Consider the following 7,338-nt stretch of genomic DNA (forward strand, 5'->3'; position numbering starts at 1 on the left):
TGGTCACAAGTTTTGAAGGTTAAATATTTTTAGGGAAAAAGAACATTGTTTGGTCACGTGTCTCTTGCGTCGGATCCGGATCTTCTCCAATGAGGAGATCCCCCAATGAGACATCCAACGGCTGGCCTGCTTGGCATACATTTTGGCACACACCCAGTCAATGTGCCCAAACAGCTCAGTCGTTGAATGTTCATTGGGAGGTCATTGGCTGATGCCCTCATTGGAGAGGACATGGCAAGTTGCCAAAATTGAGCATGGTCACGAATGGAAGTGAAATCAGAATTAAACATGGTAAATTTGGGTGTCTTGGATTTGCATAAGATCAACATTAAAGTGGGGTCGAGTCGCCATCGAGCTACTGTCGATGATCAAGCGTCGAAATTGAGCTAATGTATGTTGAGTGTTGATAAGAAAAGGTTTGAATGTTGAGTGTATATAGACATTCAAAGGATTCACAGGGGTGAGGTCAACGTTGGTGAGGGATTGGCACAATGTCGACTCGGGGATTTTCAGTGTCGATAAGGGGATTTTGGCTTCTTGGGCTGGTTTCGTGTGGGACCAGACTGGTTCCAAAGCGAACTAGGTTGGTTCTAGCCCTTCTAGGGGTGGTTTGGAATGTCCAAGGGTTTTTGTTTTGGCTCCAATGAAGGTTTGCGGAACAACCTCTCAAAATAAATGGATTGGTTCCTGATTTGTTTCGCTATCCCAACCAATGAATTATTAGGATTCGTTTTCAATAGAATCTGTTGCAGTCACAGGTTTTGTCGTTTCCACCGCTTCTCGATTATTGGTTAGGCCCGAACTTTGCAATGGAGCTCCTAATAAATTTGTTCTTGAGTCAATCTCCTCAGTCTTTATTAACTCGAGACTCTTTATTTTATTTTTTTTCCTATGAACCAAATTCATCTAATTATGGTTATGGACGAATCAGTATTGAAATTTTGATTTATTACACTTCTTTTTATAAAATGATTCAGAGACCATACATGTATATTAGAATCATATATCATTGATATTCTCCTTCTTTCTTTCATCCTTCCATTGATCCACACATTTTCACTGTGTGTGTGTGTGGGTTAGGGACATATAGTTTAACATGTTTCAAACAAATAAATATAAGGAGGAATAGACATCTCCAAACCACACAAAGAAAAATGCATCATACAATGAGTGTGTAAGAATTCCACTAAAGGAAATCAATTTGATACTTAAAGTGACGCGTCGAGTTAGTGTAAGAGTGTGATATGTTGTGCGGAGGCTATCCTTTTACAAGGCTTCTCAAAAAATAAATTAAGTGTTAACATGAGTCTTCATGCCAACGTGTATATCTTATACATTAGTGTACATTTTGAATGTAATTAATAGGTAGATATTCTTTTGACTGTATATTCCATAATTGTGTATTCCACAATAGGATACTAGTCTTGTATATATCCCTCCATTGAGGATTGATTTCAATCAAGGTAATGAGAATCAATTTTACCATTCTTAGTTTTATCATGGTATCAGTCTAGGTTCAACTTATCTTCATCATGACTTTACCCTCCAACGCACTGCCGGCAGGATCTTCAGCCTCTCCGGCTACATTGCCATTTTCTTTTCTATTCTTTCTTCATTCCAATGATTAGCCAGGATCCTCTCTTGTCACCCCCCTTTTGGATGGTGATAATTATGCAACTTGGCACCGATCCATGTTGATGGCTCTTGAAGCCAAGAATAAGTTGAGTTTTATTGATGGCTCTCTCCAATGTCCTGCATCTGACTCATCGGACTTCGCCCATTGGGTTCAATGCAATAGTATGGTGCATTCATGGCTCGTCCATTCCACCATTTCTTCTATTGCCCACAACATTTTATTGCTTGATTCTGCCCAAGCCATCTGGACTGATCTTCGCGATCGATTTTCCCCAAAGAATGCTCCTCGCATTTTCGAGATTCATCGTGCTCTATCTACGCACGTCCAAGGTGCTGACTCTATTTCTGCTCACTACACCAAGATTAAAGGTTTTCGTGATGAATTGACATCCTACCTTTCTCTTCCCACCTGTTCGTGTGGGGCGCTACAACCATTGCAAGAATTCCTTGCTCAAGATTATTTGCTTGATTTTCTTCAAGGTTTAAATGAGTCCTATGCTGCTGTCCGCAGCCAAATCTTATTGATGGAGCCACTGCCTTCTATCAACAAGGCATATTCACTTCTCCTACAGGAAGAACGACAACGCACAATACATGATGCCCGTTCTGCCCCACCCGACCAGGCTGCCATGGCTGTTTCTTGTTCATCTGTTCCTGATGCCTAATCATCACGCTCTGCTGGTTCTACCTCTAAACCAAGCTATCATTGCACCTATTTTGATATGGATGGCCACTCCAAGTCGCAATGCTTTAAGAATAATGGCTATCTCGAATGGTGGACACCACGTTCTGGTTCTTCCAAAAATGGATCTACCACATCTCGCTCTGCCCAGCCACAGGCAACTGGACCAAGGGCTCTTGCCGCTATCTTTGATGCTGCTTCATCAACCTCAGCTCCGTCTTTAACGGCCACAAAAATCCAGCAGTTGCTGATTCTTCTTCCTCCCGGTGATCATCCTTTGGTGAATCTCGCAGGTAATTCCTCTGGTTCTAATTTAGTTGCAACTTGGATTCTCGATTCAAGTGTAACTGATCATATTGCCTCTGATTTATCTCTTTTTTCTTCCATTATACCCAATGTTACTTACAACCCTGTTACCTTACTTGATGGCACTCTTGTTCCGGTCTCACACATTGGTATCGTTTCTTTATTTTCTGGCTTAATTCTTGACAATGTTCTACATGTTCCAGCTTTCAAATTCAATTGAATTTCTATTCGAAAGCTTACCACTTCCACTAATTGCTTGGTTATTTTTTATTCCAATTCTTGTGTCATCTAGGACCAACCATTGAGGATGATTTTAGCCACGGGTAAGCGACACGGTGGCCTCTATTTTTTGATTGCAGCCCCACCTTCTTCTTTCGTTTCTGCTGCCTTACCGGGTACCCATTTTGATCTTTGGTAGCGGCGCCTGGGTCATCCAGGTTCAGCCTCTGCTGCTCGTCTTCATGCCCTTGATTCTACTATTTTTTTTTGAATAATTGTACTAGCACTGTGTGCCCTCTTGCTAAACAAACTCGATTGCCATTTGCTTTCAGTTCAATAATTACTACTTCTTGTTTTGAAATGATACACTTGGATGTTTGGGGACCTTTTCGCATCCCATCCCTCTCAGGGGCACCTTTTTTTCTCACTATTGTAGATGACTACACCCGATGCACATGGGTTTATTTGATGCAGTCTAAAGCGGATTTGAATTCTCTAATATTACATTTTTTTTTGCAATGGTCCATACCCAATTTCAGACTACCATTCTATGCCTCCGTTCCAACAATGGGATAGAATTTTTTAACAATTCTGTAATTTCATATCTTTGGTCACTGGGGGTTATACACCAATCAAGCTATGTTTCTACCCCTCAACAAAATGGGGTCATTGAGCGTAAGCACCGCTACCTCTTAAATGTGGCCCGTGTATTACGCTTTCAATCCAATTTATCGCTTAATTTTGGGGGCGAGTGCATTTTAATAGCCGCTTATTTAATCAATCAGCTAACCACCTCTGTGTCACATAGGAAATCACCTTTTGAACTATTATATGGAAAGCCACCTACCCTAAACCATTTGCGGGTTTTTGGTTGCTTAGTTTTTGGTTGACCCACTTCCATACAACATAAATTTGACAAACGGGCATTCCCAGAAATTTTTGTGGGTTACCCTCATTGTTTTGGGTTTTTGACCTTACCACTAGGCACATCTATGTCACGTGCGATGTTTTTTTTCATGAATTTTTTTCCCCTATTCCCTCCTTTCTAACCCCACTTTACCTGGTTCACCCGTTCTCCCTTTACCCTTCCTGGTCAAGGACACAAACACCATTACTCCAACGACGCCCACTCCACCTGACACATTGGCCTCACCAGCACGGGCACCATCACCAACACCATATCCGCCATCTCTACCACCATCTCCATCTCCACCAGCACTAATATTGTGTGTCCCCAACGTTCCCGTCACCCACCCTGTCGTTTACAAGACTACCAGTGCACGCTTGTCTCGTCTCTCGACTCGTCCCCAATGATTGGTTCAGGAACTGCTCATCCTTTGTCTCCTTTTTTTTTTTATCTTACCATCATATTTGGCCAGACCATTTGGCATTTCTTACTGCCATGTCTAGCTCTATAGAGCCCATCTCTTTTACTGAAGCAATAAAACACCAAGAATGGAGAGATGCCATGCAAGCTAAAATTTAGGCTTTGACACTAAACAATACTTGGTCCATCATTCCTCTTCCACCTCGAAAGATGTCTATTGGCTCAAAGTAGGTATTCAAGATCAAATGTAAATCTGATGGATCTATTGAGCGTTACAAAGCTCGCTTAGTCACCAAAGGCTACACCCAGGTTGAGGGTGTCGATTATCACGATACGTTCGCTCCAGTAGCTAAATGGTCATGGTCCAGACATTTCTTGTCGTTGCCATGATCCGTCATTGGCCTTTACATCAGATGAATTCAACAATGCATTTCTACAAGGTGATCTTGACGAAGAAGTATACATGAGCCCTCCTCCTGGGTATCAACGAAAGGGGGAGAATTTGGTTTGTCGCCTTCACAGATCCCTTTACGGTCTCAAAAAGGCCTCTCGCCAATGGTACTCAAAGTTCTCCACTTCTTTATGTGCTTATGGCTTTAAACATTCCGAGGCTGATCACTCTTTATTTTATCTCCATAAGGATGCCGACTCAGTTTTTATGCTCCTCTATGTTGATGACATCTTTATAACTGGCTCCAATGAAGGTTTAATCAATTTAGTCAAGCATATACTTCACCAACAATTTCATAACAAGGATCTGTGCCCCTTGAAATATTTCCTTGGGATCGAGGTTGCATGCTCTCCTAAGGGTCTCTCTCTTTGTTAACGAAAATATGTTTTGGAAATATTGGATGATTGTGGCTTAAATGGTGCCTGCTCAACTGATACACCGATGGAACAGAACTTGAAATTAATTGACATTATGAGTACTATGTTATCAGATCTATCCTCGTATAGGCGCTTGGTTGGTCGGTTAATTTACTTAACTATGACCCGTCCAGATATTGCTCATATGGTGAACATCTTGAGTCAATTTATGCACTAGCCTCGTCAGCCTCATCTTGATGCTGCTCATCGCCTTCTCTATTATATCAAGGCGACAGTTGGTCAAGGTCTTTATTATCCCACAACATCGCCCCTTGAGTTACGAGCCTATTGTGACTTCGATTGGGCCAGTTGTCCAATGACTCGCCGATCCACCACGGGTTACTGCATTTTTCTTGGCAATTGCCCTATCTCTTGGAAGACCAAGAAACAACACATGATCTCTCGCTTCTTTGCTGAAGCGGAATATCGTGCAATGATCGTTACAACATGTGAACTCTCCTAGTTGTCATATTTATTTCGTGATATTGGGCTTCCATTGACACAACCCATTTCTTTATTTTGTGACAACTAGGCGGCTCTACATATTGCCGCCAATCCGGTCTTCCACGAGCGCACTAAGCACACACTGAAATTGTCTGTTACCTTGTGTGTGAAAAGCTACGTTAAGGTCTGATCCACCCCACAAAGGTTTCTACGGCCTCTCAGGTTGCTGATTTATTTACCTAATCCCTTGGCCGTGATTAGTACCGGTTCATGATTTCCAAGTTGGGCATTCGCAACATTCACGCTCTAACTTGAGGGGGAGTGTTAACATAAGTCTTTAGTAGGTAGATATTCTTTTGACTGTACATTCCATAATTGTGTATTCCACAATAAGATACTAGTCTTGTATATATCCTCCATTGAGGATTGATTTCAATCAAGGTAATGAGAATCAATTTTACCATTCTTAGTTTTATCATTAAGTATAACCAAAACCATTACATTGGAGATTCCTATTACATCACTACTAGGGAGCACCGTACTTTGCATCACATTCGAATACTAACTATAATGTACATACACAAAAAATAATATGTCCCTTACACAAGTACCAAATGTGATATCCAACCCCAAAATATGCACACACATCATGGGTTGTTGGGTGGAGATCGACCATGCATCCCTAATAGTGGAGCGAGTCCAATATGATCAACACTACCACAAAAAGGTATTATTAACATCTCTATTAAATGGGATCATCTCAAAAAAAAAATTCTCAATCAACATGTGGAAAAATATGAGATAAAAGGAGAGACCGGCCCCTTCACTCATGTTCTTCCACTACTGCCTTCCCTTCCTCCCTCTTCCTCGACTCCCTCGTTCCCTTCTCGCAAACCCTATTCTATGCGCAAAACTTCCCTTAAATCCCTATATTGAAACCCTCCTTTTTTTTTCTCAATTGCCATCATGGGGGCTTTGTTTACTACTCTTCTTCCGTCGTCAATGATTTCTCCCTCTCTGTTAGGGTTGTATTGTAGGTATTATTAACAGAATTTCCCAGAGTATATTTTTTTTCTTTGTAATTCAATCTCACATTGGTTTTAGTTATAATGTTTCATTATATTATATTTTTATGGAGATCAGAGATTATGCATACCTTGCTAAGTTAGCTTGATAGTTAAAATGTGCTTGGGTGAAGTTCTGGGTCTTTACGAAAGATTTGTAGAATAGTCACCATAAGATGATTAACACTACAGATATTTTTAACTATTATTGGTGGATTGGGTTTGTACCTAGTGCATTCAAGAGTGTTACAATGGATGCGTATTCAACTATTTGGATACTCTTATAGCATCAATTGAAAGAGAAGATTCATGGGTAGTTCTATAGTGATTTGTTTGTAGGTTCTGAATTGTCTCTTTTTCTCATGCTATATATGGTAGTTCTTGATTACAGGTCCTTCAAACCAACATCATAAAACAAAGTTAGGGAGGCAGATACAAGCAAAGTCCCTATTAAGAGTAAGTCTTGTTCCTACATCGTATTCGATGTATTGTTTTTATTCATTTGTTGAAATTTTTTTTTGGTAAAATTCATTTGATGAAAATTAAGTTAGTCTTGTTCCTACATCTTATTTGATGTATTGTATTTTCTTACTTGGTTTGTACTCTATTATTTAATTGCAGTCCTCCCTTTTTCATTGCAGTTGAGTTTTCTTTTGATGGATTAATGTGTAATAATCTACATCTACACTTACTCAAGGAATAATTCGCTTGCCTATTCTCTCTTCCTTTTACTCATTGTATTTGATAGCTTTTATTTTTTAAGTCTTATTAGAGTGTTGTTTTGGTTTTACACC

Source organism: Telopea speciosissima, chromosome 7 (genome assembly GCF_018873765.1).
Source record: "Telopea speciosissima isolate NSW1024214 ecotype Mountain lineage chromosome 7, Tspe_v1, whole genome shotgun sequence".
NCBI lineage: Eukaryota > Viridiplantae > Streptophyta > Magnoliopsida > Proteales > Proteaceae > Telopea > Telopea speciosissima.